At 45.3% G+C, this 11,874-nt stretch overlaps 1 protein-coding gene and 1 long non-coding RNA gene across 3 annotated transcripts in view; one reads left to right on the forward strand and one right to left on the reverse strand.

The window, feature by feature from the left end:
• LOC128893021 (LIM domain-binding protein 2) overlaps positions 1-11,874 on the reverse strand; it is a 175,582-nt gene that overhangs the window by 136,474 nt on the left and 27,234 nt on the right. The window lies entirely within an intron of this gene.
• Positions 8,690-9,199, forward strand: LOC128893056 (uncharacterized). The gene is made up of 2 exons (XR_008461241.1): positions 8,690-8,778; positions 8,865-9,199. It is a non-coding gene; the product is annotated as an uncharacterized LOC128893056 (long non-coding RNA).

Raw genomic sequence — 11,874 nt, forward strand, 5'->3', positions numbered from 1 at the left:
CTCTGAAACTAAACGTCGCACGAATAAACCTTAAATACAAAAAAGTTCCGTGTTATCATTCCCTATAGGCTGATATCATTTAAAAATTCACACCTCTACGTTTCTTGGAATTCTCACATAAAATCGTCCCGCAGCAAAGGAGTTATTCAAATATCGCGAACCGCGGTAAGAAATGACTCTTTTCCCGTGCGATAGGGGGTTGGGCCCGATCTGGCCCACGGGCAAGACCTCCAGTAGCTTGCCCATCCTCTGATCCAGCACACCTGGAGAACGTCTAACGAGGACGGTGCCGCGAGGCGCTAATGACATCGGCAAAACTGTCAGCGGCGAGATAGAGGCTGGCAACGGGAGCCCGCTCGTTCCCGGTGTAAATATTTATTCGCCCTGGTGCCGCGTAAAATTGAAAATCTTCATAATGCAGGGCCACCGCGGCGCATACCAAGGTTCGTATTAGCATACATCGCTTAAATCTTGATTCGTGTTTACGACGACCGCCGCCAAGGAGAGCGGATGCTCGTTATTAGCGCGAGAAATGAAGAAGTAACGCACGAAGGATTAAGCTTGATGAAAATTTTCGCGATTTCAACGTACGACCTCCTCCCCCTTCTGTCCGCGTGACCAATCGTAATATACTCGAGCGAATCCAACGCGAAGATTCGATTTTGCGCGAACCACGAACGAACGGGACCCTTCGGGCAATCACGCCTCGGCTTGCAAATTGTAATTAACTGGACTCGCGCATGCGAGACGCCGATTAAGGCACGAGGGACACCCCTTAGGACCCTTTTTTTTTTCTCAGAAGTATTGCTGTATTTCCCTACGCTTCCTACTCGATTCTCATAACGAAACCACTGGAGCGAACAGTGACACGAAGCCGAACAATGCGAGTTAAAAATTGTAAATGACTTGTTGGTGGTTCGTAGAATAAACTCCGTGGTAAGAATAGAAGGTTAGACGATAACAGGAGTCACCCGAGTATCTTGATTCGGAGAGTCATTAAATACGCATTAGAAAAAAAAAAAAAAAAAAATTGCCGTTTCTTTCCACCGTCCACTTTTCGCTGATAACGTCGATGGCAAAACCTGCTCTTAAATGTATTTTATTGAAAATAGCACAGCTAACAATGATTATTTTTACTTGTGCTGTACCCTATCGTCTATTTGTTATCTCGAATCCAAGCTCGTTGACGTGAAATTCGAAATATTGTTTCAAATAACATCCTTATCATCTATTTCGAAATTTATTTTTATATCTGTAGTCGCTTTTAAAGTAACATTATATTAAATATTATTTCGTGTAAGATATTATTCAATTTTATATATAGTCGAAACAATTGTGAAATTTCTATCGAAACTATATCGGTCGAATTAGTAAGCACACGATGATTCGAACAGCAATTTCGACGTTTGTTATCGAAACTCAAGAAGAAACAAATGAAGACGCTTTTCTGAAATAAAATATTCCTCTTTCATTGCCGGCATCAGTGGACCAATTAATTTCACTTGCTGCTATATTACCTGGACTTTTTAAGCAAGAAGTTTTGTTGCTCAAAGCAAATCGCTATAACGATTTCCCAAAAGAAATTCTTCTTTTTAACCGACTTCGAAAAGGAGGAGGTTACTCGATTCGACGTGTATATATTTTTTTTTGCATATTACTTCGAGAATCATTTCTATCCTTACAGGTTACAGGTTACTCAATTCGACATGTATATTTTTCTTTTTGCATATTACTTCGAGAATCATTTCAATCCTTACAGGTTACAGGTTACTCAATTCGACATGTATATTTTTTCTTTTTGCATATTACTTCGAGGATCATTTCAATCCTTACATTCCAAATAAAAGAGTAGCAAAATAATTTGTCCTTTGAAATACCTATCTCCTCCCAAATAACTATCAAAAGTACCAATAAAAAATACATTATTTTCAGTAGTTCCTTGCTTTCACATCAATTAAAATTTGCCGACGTCTGGTAAATGGCAAGAAATTAATTTCTACCCTGCTTCAAGCACCGCGGTAAAAAGCGATATAAAGAGTACAGAGGGTCGCGAAGTGAAATACTCGGATCCACAATGGATGAAACGAAGACCGACGTTGAGAACCACCGGCGGCCCCGCTGCACGACAAGTGCATCGCCGGCTACGTGTGAGTGCCACACTCACGCACACCTGTGCACGTTCCGTGCACGTACACGAAACGCGTCGGCGCCTGTGCATGTGCATCGCGTCAATGTGAACGTAGAGTCACCGACACTCCTGCTCGTCCTTCCATCCTCTACAGGGAGGTTCAAATACGGGTGGCCCCGATTTTTCGAATCATCCCTACCTAACACCGACCGCGGTAATCCTACAGGAGTGATCTCAGCTACTTGTCGCCTATCCAAAGCCTCTAGCCTAAGCCTCCAGCTTAAAAATTGATCGACCGTGACTATCGTCGTACGGAATACGACGTTCCATCACGCAGACTAGCATGATTTGCAAGAATAAAGCGCAACGCCACGAGTCCATAAGTGCAACGCGTTGCAAGTAAACACATTTTACTCGTTTCCTAAGACCGAATCACATTTCTACGGTGACGCTTCAAAGTTCCTCGAGAATGACCACGCTGATTGGACCGACGAGTTCGAATCTTTTTCCGTCGGTGGAATTTCTAGCAATTCGAAATTCCTGGCATTTCCGTCAAACGGGATGCATCAACATCGGGAATATTTAACGAAAGGAGCCCTTTTAACGGTTACCTCGAGGATGTCGAAGTATCACGGACATCAAGCTCCCGTGAGCCTTTTTAGGTTTCCACCGAACCATGACTGGAAAACCAGAGGGAATTTTCACCGACTCCGTCGTCGGTGCGACGAGTTTCGGAACAACCTGTACACGTAGGTTGTCGTGTATGAAAGTATCTCACACACGGCACATATAAACATATTACATGGAAAGTCGATGGGAGGGGCACAAACGGGGTGCTCTAAAAAAGAGAGGAACGACAGAAAAAAGGAAGATTCGTCGTAGGTTCTCTCCCTCCCTCCCTGTCCACCCTCGCTCGCTCGCTCTTCGAAGCGACGCCTACGCGCCGGCCGAGAGTTACCTTCGGAAGAGAGAATATAATTGCGCGATCGATAAATTCTCCGAACGTGCATCAACAACTCCATTTTGCGCAAATAACGTGTATTTCCGCTAATGAAGTATGCCTTCGCCGCGCTGCCCTTCCTCCTTGTTCGCCTGTAAAACATTAATGTACGCCGCCGTAAAACGCTCCCCACGGCGCGGGGAGGGGGACGCTTGCCGAGGGGAAAAAAAGACGCGGCGCGTAAATACGCGCTTTATTTATTTTTTCTTTTTTTTTTTTTTGGAAACTGTGCGAATCGCGTCCCGGGGCGTGCAATTAAATTTCGTTAAAAAAAAAAACAAACAAAAACGGCGGAACGCCTCGCGACTCGGGGGGTGGTGATGCGGGGGGGGGGTTAGACGACGGGGGATGGATGCTGGTCCGCTTTCTTCAGCGTCACAGGTGAGTACTGACGTAACTCGATAAACGAAATTTCGCAGGAGGCTTGCGAACGTTTCGTTTCGAACGATACGGAATATGTTGAAGTGTGTCGATGTACATCGAAGTTGGTTTGCGCGCTGAGAACGGAATTGATAGTTTCGAATCTGTGCCGTTGTCGAGACCTCGCGTGTTACAAACGACGCGTAAAGTACCGTGAAAATTGTAAAGAGCGTCGTATCGTCCGGCTAGAAACGTTTTCGAAAATGATTAAAACTCCCCCGGTGGATGGCGAACGACGATCGAGCCGGTGAATGAAGATCGACATTTTAGAAAATATTTCAGGTTCCGCTGTTAGGTGAGTCACCGTGTGCATGTACCAGGAATAACGCATGTATACATAGGCCATAGATACGTTGGACCAACACGATGCCGTACATAACGTGATATAACACATGTACCGGGACAGGAACGAGCGCGAGCGCGAGCGCGCGTGCTCGCTCAGTGTAGGTGAGGCAAGAGAAAGGGCAGCGAGGAGGGGGGGGGGGAGGAGGAGGAGGGGGAGGAGGAGGAGGAGGAGGAGGAGGAGGACGAGGGGGAGCAGCGGGCGGACGACGAGGTGGGAAACGAAGAAGGTGGAGGCCGAGGAGAGGAGGGGGTGGACCTAGGGAGGGGGGACGAGCAGAGGACGGAGGAGGTGGTGCACGGCGAAAAGCCGCGGCGAAACTATTGTCGGACAATGTATTAACGAGCAGCGATGCTATTGACGCGGAATCGGTCCGAGCGGCGGGGAAAAACGAGACAAAAAAACGCTGGGTCCTCGGCCGCCGCGAGGAAAAAACGCGCACGCGAACGTGCACACGGTTCACCGAGCACTGTACCAGAACCGACCAACGATAAGGGCGAACTAGGTCTTCCGACGCTGCCGGATCATTCGATCATCCGTACCTAGCGGCTCACGAATCTCCCGTTTTTGTCTCAGGACGCTCCGAACGGGAAAAAACCGTACGCGAATTTGTTCTGGATTAACAAGGAGAGAATCCATCCTCCTCCGAAACGAACTTGTTCGCAGGCTCACTGAACACGCGATACTACATCGATTTAAAAAATGAGCGATACTCGATAACGTGTCCAAGGGTTTAGGACACTGTAATACTAGGTACGTTTGAGTTATCGCAGCCGAGTATATTCATTCGATGCACCTATGGCTTCCATTCGTCAGACACACCTTTGTTGCTGTTGTAAATGAAACCAATTAAAAAAGATGCTCGGCGAGCGGGATTCGAACCCGCGACCTAGATCAACGTTCGTTATAAACATTCGCTGGAAACCCAACTGTACATGTAACTTCAATTGCGTGTACTTCTACTACTGGCAGCTTCCACTTGGAACATGGTAATACTTGGAAAAAATTACCAAATGAACTTCGAACCGTACTAGACTCTCACAGTTACAACAGAATTTAAATTTGTCTCTAGAAAAAAAAAAAGAAACACGAAGAACAGTTAATATTTGATCTGCTAATACGGTTTCCTCCCTCGATAACCGCTTTCAAGTATTTTCATGCGTTCGATGCTGAACTGTCGCGCTATCTACCATCGCTCCAACCGTTGGAGGTAAAATATTGCAACGAGCGACAGAAAAACCGGAAAGGAGGACAATATTTGTCCCGGGCAGATCAGAGTCGAGGATCCCGGGAACGTGGACCATTTCATCGCCGCCTCGCTGCTACCTTCACCGTTCCATGTTTCTTTTAACGATTTTCCATATTTTCCTCGACGACATCGAACCCGTTGGAACTGTCTCGAATTTCGCGGTAAGAACATTTTGGTAGAGCAGTGCGTGGTCGACTAGTACGCTGCGAGAACCTAGGTTAGGCTGACAACGCTAACGAATATAAAACATCGAAAAGCATATGGCAGAAGATTTATATTGGAAGAAAAATAAGAAAGACCTTGGTAAGATAGGTACCAGAAAAGTGCAGAGTGGAAAGTATCCGAAAAGTTCGCACTATAACATACTAAACCAGCAACTAAACTGATAGCGTCGCGATCCGTCGGAGTACAGGTAGCCGCGAGTACGATACTAACGCGACGCCGAGACGCTGGGTTTTCGCAACCGTGCGAGCGCGTACGGTGCATTAATCACAGGTTTATGTAAATCCGCGGGACTTAATGGGACGAGCTACAAATTAAAATCATCGATTATCTCTCCTACGATCGCTCGCATAATTGCAGGTCTGTCGCGGCTATCGTAATTCCTCTGACATCTTCACCGGTTTCTAGTTTATTTCTATGCAGCTACCGGTGCTATTCTCTCCTGGTAAACAATTCCAATCCTTCCCAGCTTTTCCGATCCTTCTCAACGTCGTTTACATTTTCTTCTCGACCAACAAATTTCACGATACTCTCGCGATTTTCTAGACTTAACTACTATTCGGTACGGGTCTCTACTGAGTGAGTCTCGATCTCAAGGAAGATCGAATCGTTCATGGTTGTGGTCATGGGCGATCCATGTCAGAGTTCGATATCGAGCCTCGCCTAAAAATACAGCGAGTTTATGCACGGTGTCGCGACAACTATCGACGTCGACTTTGCCACTCGCGTTCTAAAATTTCGTCCGTAAACCTTTCGTAACCCGACGCCAATCTCGCATAGAATATTCCTGCTCGCTGGCATTAGAATGGCAAAGCAGCTCCACGGAATCAAGGAGTCCGGCTGTCTTGGCATCGAACATGATTTTGCAGAAACCGATCCCTCGATCCAAGATAAACAGTATCCTCCGAGATGACGATCGAAGATCCAACACTTTCAGAAGTGTCAAGGAAACGAGCATAGGCGAATAGGAAGACCAAGGAAACTGATGACAAAGTTCGCGAGACATCGACGATGCCTGAATTTTACTAGTTTCCGAGATCTTGGAGTATCAGGGTTTTTCGAGGTGGCGCACGGAGAGCGGATCAATCGCGAAATAGCCAGAATCGAGCGACGTAACAGCGTTACGTCTCCGTCGAAGGTCGGAATTCGTTAAAGCACGTGGAAACAAACAAGCGCGAGCAGACACCGCAGGACGCCAGAAAAGGACAGGGGGAGAGGGTTCGGTACGAGGTGGAGGCAGTCGCGGCAGCAACGGCAGCAACTGGAGCCAGAGGAGGGAAAAGAAGGAGACTGGGAGAAGCAACGGCGCAACAAAGGACAATAGTTGCCCCGTCGGGTGCGACGTGAACTTTTGCGCCACGGGACAATGCTATTCCCGCCAGCGACGCCGGACAAAACTTGGCCGGGTTTTACATCAGGATCGAGCTCGTCCTCCGCGGTTCTCTCTCTCTCCTCTCCTCCAACCGTGTCCTCCTCCCCGTTCCCCTTGCCGTCCCTCCCCGTCGTTCACCTGGCTCCACGGGCAAGGCCCAACCCGCTTCCGAGAACGCATCTACATCTCGAGAAACCGGCCGAATTTTTATACTTCTAGACGGCGCGGGCCCGAAAACAAAACGACGTATTTTCTGCCAATTACGGGAACCCCGACGACGCCGGGGAGGGTACACCCGACTGGATGACAGACGATGGAGCAACATTATCCAGCGGGAATGTTGGAATGCAACGATTGCCACTTTCAGATCTCGAGGAAAAGGGTCTGTTTTTCCTTGAAGCAGAAAGACGGCTGGGGTCCTAGCAGGAACAGAAAGCGACGACCCTCGTGAATTTCGGACACCTTTCCTCTAACATTCTTATATATGTTGTAATCCTGTAGAAAATAAAGTTTATAAAAATTCAATTCTAACAGGGAATTCGATTTATTTTCGCCGGGTGGGGCAACGTATTGGATACCGAACGATTTTGTTGCTCAGATTCGCGACCAACCCCTATCGATCTTTATCGCTGGCACGAGGGATCCGACGTGTTTAATCCTTGAAGCTGTATTTTTTCGGTGCTTCGTGTTAATGACGTCGTGAGAACAGTTTTCACTTGTTTCATTGCTTAATAAAATGGAATGGAAGATTGAGAATAATTCAGACCAGAGTTTCTTTGGAAAGAATCGCTGGAAATGCCTCTTTTTAAGACCTAGAGTAAATGCCATCGCAAAGGGTAAAAAATCCCCGTATCGAACTTCAGAGCTATGCCGGCGCGTAACTAACACCTCCTAATATTCCTCGATCCATCAAAGCATCATGCATAACTGTGTCAAGCATTGACGATTGACATTTTGCAAGGTACTACCGAACTGTATCGCAAATTTCAAAAATTCTAGATTTTACAGGGATTATATGATGATGACAATCAGTGCTCCATTTTTCGATGCATGACTGCGTCAAGTATTAACAATTGACATTTTGCAAGGTACTACCGAACAGTATAGCAAAATTTCAAAAATTCTAGATTTTACAGGGATTATTTGATGACGAAAATCAGTGCTCCATTTGTTTTCAAAAATGATAGCTCTCGAACTAACAGAGAATGAGCCTTTGGGAGCTTTAATAGAAGACATGAAGGTACCCACAAAAAATTGTTTCTATTAAAAAAAAATCTGTTTCTACAAAATTTCAAAAATTCTAGATTTTACAGGGATTATGTGATGATGACAATCAGTGCTCCATTTTTGGATGCATGACTGTGCTAAGTATTGACATTTTGCAAGGTACTATCGAACAGTATCGCACATTTTAAAAATTCTAGATTTCACAGGGATTATATGTTGGAATGCAACGATTGCCACTTTCAGATCTTGATGACAAGGGTCTGAAAATCATTGCTCCATTTGTTTTAAAAAATGATAGCTCTCGAACTAACAGAGAATGAGCCTTTGGGAGTTTTAATAGAAGACATGAAGGTACCCATAAGAAATTGTTTCTATTAAAAAAAAACCTGTTTCTACAAAATTTCAAAAATTCTAGATTTTACAGGGATTATGTGATGATGACAATCAGTGCTCCATTTCTTGATGCATGACTGCGTCAAGTATTGACAATTGACATTTTGCAAGGTACTACCGAACAGTATAGCAAAATTTCAAAAATTCTAGATTTTACAGGGATTATATGATGATGACAATCAGTGCTCCATTTTTGGATGCATGACTGTGTTAAGTATTGACATTTTGCAAGGTACTATCGAACAGTATCGCACATTTTAAAAATTCTAGATTTCACAGAGATTATATGTTGGAATGCAACGATTGCCACTTTCAGATCTTGAGAAAAAGGGTCTGAAAATCATTGCTCCATTTGTTTTCAAAAATGATAGCTCTCGAACTAACAGAGAATGAGCCTTTGGGAGCTTTAATAGAAGACAAGAAGGTACCCACAAGAAATTGTTTCTATAAAAAAAAAAACCTATTTCTACAATTTTTTAAACCTATGCCTGCTTTGCTAAACACGACTAGCACAAGGTTTTACACCAGAGTAATACCCGAACGGTATTGTTCGATGGTGGCCTATCCAGTGTCCGATTTTGGGCTGGAAGGACCCAGACCTAACCGCGATTCGCGGAGATGCGTAACCAGCGCGCGAACGCGGTGACCTGCAAAAATTGAAAAGCCGCGAGTCGATCTAAAAACGAACGCAGCACGCGCGCAAGGACAAGGGATTATTCCGTGCCGCTATGCGCCGTGAGAGAGCCGGCGGGTTTCCAAGGACGTCGAACATCCCGTCTTTTGTCGAACAGGCGAAGAAAGAGAGAGGTGGAAAAGAAGTAAAAAAAAAAAAAAGAAAAAAGAAAGAAAGAACGAAAAAGAAAAGAAAAAGAAACGGCGACCGAAGTGGAAGAAAAAGGAGAAGAAAAATATATTGGAAGGAGACGAGATGCAAATGTATTCGCTTCACGGCGAAGTGAAACGGGCGAAAGTGTGCAGAAGGTCAGTCTCCGTCAGCGACAGGTGATTACATATACGCACGGGACGCCGGAATTCAAGGTGGAGGTGAATTACCTGTCAGGGATTTGAGGTTAGGTCGCCACATTCTCGAGTGACCCTGACTCGAGGTCCCCGCGTATCCTTCTTCGTTCGGGTATCCTTGATCGATGGTGCGCGTGTTGACCGAGACGCGTGCGCCGGCTCGCGCGAATTTCACGTGCCAGCCATAATGCTCGATAGGCTCGATTAACCGAGTTTTCGGACGGGCCGGTGATCGATGGACGTTCGTGCCTGCACGAGAACCCGACGAGTTCGTTGCCACCGCGAAGATGCGTTTTTAACTCGCGTGGACGCAACTAATACTCGGCTATTTGCATTCACCACAGATTCCGTTCCGTCCTCGACGAACAGGATGGAAATTGCAACAATGTCGGGGAATTCAATAGAGAGGCTTCGTATAGAATGCAAAAAAAAATTCACCAAGAGGGACTATTGTACTTCGCTTCAACCTTTGCATTTCAATTGGCAACTATGTTCCCGAGCTGGCGTCTACGCTGATCTTTACAGTCTCGCATCTCGCTAATAACTCGCGAATGTATGAAGGGAAGTTACGTTACGTTTCGATCGGTAGAAACGCGCCGAATGATCGATGGATCGGACACTTTTCGGGCGGTTTCGCGAGGTGTCGCATATCGCGTCAGTCAGTTCTGTTCAGTAGTTTAATAAAATGATCAGCTTTTTATAATTGACAAAGCTATTTCACTACCACTCTCTCTCTCTATTTGTTTATATTTGAATATTTCCTCATTCGACACGCGCATGCGTCTTACATGACTCCTGCATTGTTTTAATACTGTTTGCAGTATATCTCTTACTTCTCATCTGTCTAGCTCGGGTACCTCGGGGTTGCTAAGCCCGTACTGTACCTTCAAAAAACTCCGCTACAACCCCTGAGAGCTTCGCAATCGCGTCATCTTCTGTTTCTATTTTTGTATCTTTTATATCGACGACTAACTAATAACGACGAAAAAACAGGTTTAAAGTCCGTATCTGTTTATTTCTGTTAATAAACGCCAAACAAACAACATCTTTTGTTTCATTTTTTCTTTTACTTATTCAAATACTCGATCGATCCCAAATCCTACACGTATGGTCTGTCGAAGCGATGCACGATATAAATTCTCTGCGTAGACAATCACATGCAATCTTTAAATTAAACGCGGGAAATGCATATCGTATTAAGTATCAAAAGTGTCGATGGAGTCTGTCAGTCATTTCTGCGTGATCCAATTAAGGAGACACAAAGGTCCACGTCGTCCATCGTCGTGGACTGTTTCGATCCGTCTAAACGATCGCTCGAACTGCGTTGTTTGCGCGCGGCCAATCTCCGTGGAGTCTGCGGCCACGTGCTCGCGAAGTTAACTTAATTACAGCCAATTAAGCGTCAATTAACAGAGTGGCACACGCTTCTCGTACGGCGTACGTAGAACGTTAGGACATTTACAGTGGCGCTTGGCCGTTTGTCAAATTAATGACGCAGGGACGCGTCCCTATCCTCGGCGCGCTTCCCTCTGCTCGAATTAATTTAAAAACACCGCGATTTCTGGCGATTCAATTTTAATCAAATCTCGCCGAACGGAGAGCGCGTCGCTTGCACACCGAACGCTTTTCGAACCGAATATTCGCGATATTTCACGACCGCGACGAGACGCGAAATTAACAATGAAAAAAGTAAGTTTTATTTCGTTTTATCAAAGATGACGCGACGCGCGCGACTACTCGTTGTTTGTGGCAGGACGATATTTGCAAAGTTATCAAGTTTTTTTAATTGGCACTCGCGGACCCAATCTGTCCCAGGGTGAAACGATATTTGATTCTTGTATAGCAGGTTCAAGGGGCGAATAACGTTTCCGATTCGTTGGTACGATGCGTATGTGTCGTTTCGAACGTAAACGCGTAACTTTTCTTTTTAAGAACTTTTTAAGAACAGACTTCGTTCATCTCGACCAAACAATTACGATCGATTCGCGACACCAGGAAGCAACGCAGTTCCAATGAAGATCGCGTTCGCGCTTCCTTTTTGCATCGACCTACTGAGAGATCACCGCCGCTCTCGAGATGAGAGGTCGCCGCGATAATTAATCATTCGTCCCCGAACCGGGGGCAAAAAACGGACAGCCATGACGCGGACAGGGTACGAATGCCGACAACGAAAACATTGACACGCGGTGGTAAGTGCCACGTATCGCGAGCATCGCGATGAAAAAAGGTGAACACGCTCGTTAAAAAAGGTGACGAATGTCGGTTCGTGCGTGTCCAATTTTAATACTCGGAAAACGTTGATCCTTGAAAGATCATAGAGATCAGTCTCGTAAGTATTCGTACTCTGTATCTATTCGACAAATTTGTCTAAAAAAGCACATTTAAAAACGAAGTCTAACTTGTTCTAGGTTTTTGTTTCTTTAAATTTTGAACTTTTTCTTGGTTCAGTACAGAAATCTGCAAAAAATTATGCAACATACATCATGTATATGTTATGAAT

Source organism: Hylaeus anthracinus, unplaced genomic scaffold (genome assembly GCF_026225885.1).
Source record: "Hylaeus anthracinus isolate JK02 unplaced genomic scaffold, UHH_iyHylAnth1.0_haploid 2, whole genome shotgun sequence".
NCBI classification, from domain to species: Eukaryota; Metazoa; Arthropoda; class Insecta; order Hymenoptera; family Colletidae; genus Hylaeus; species Hylaeus anthracinus.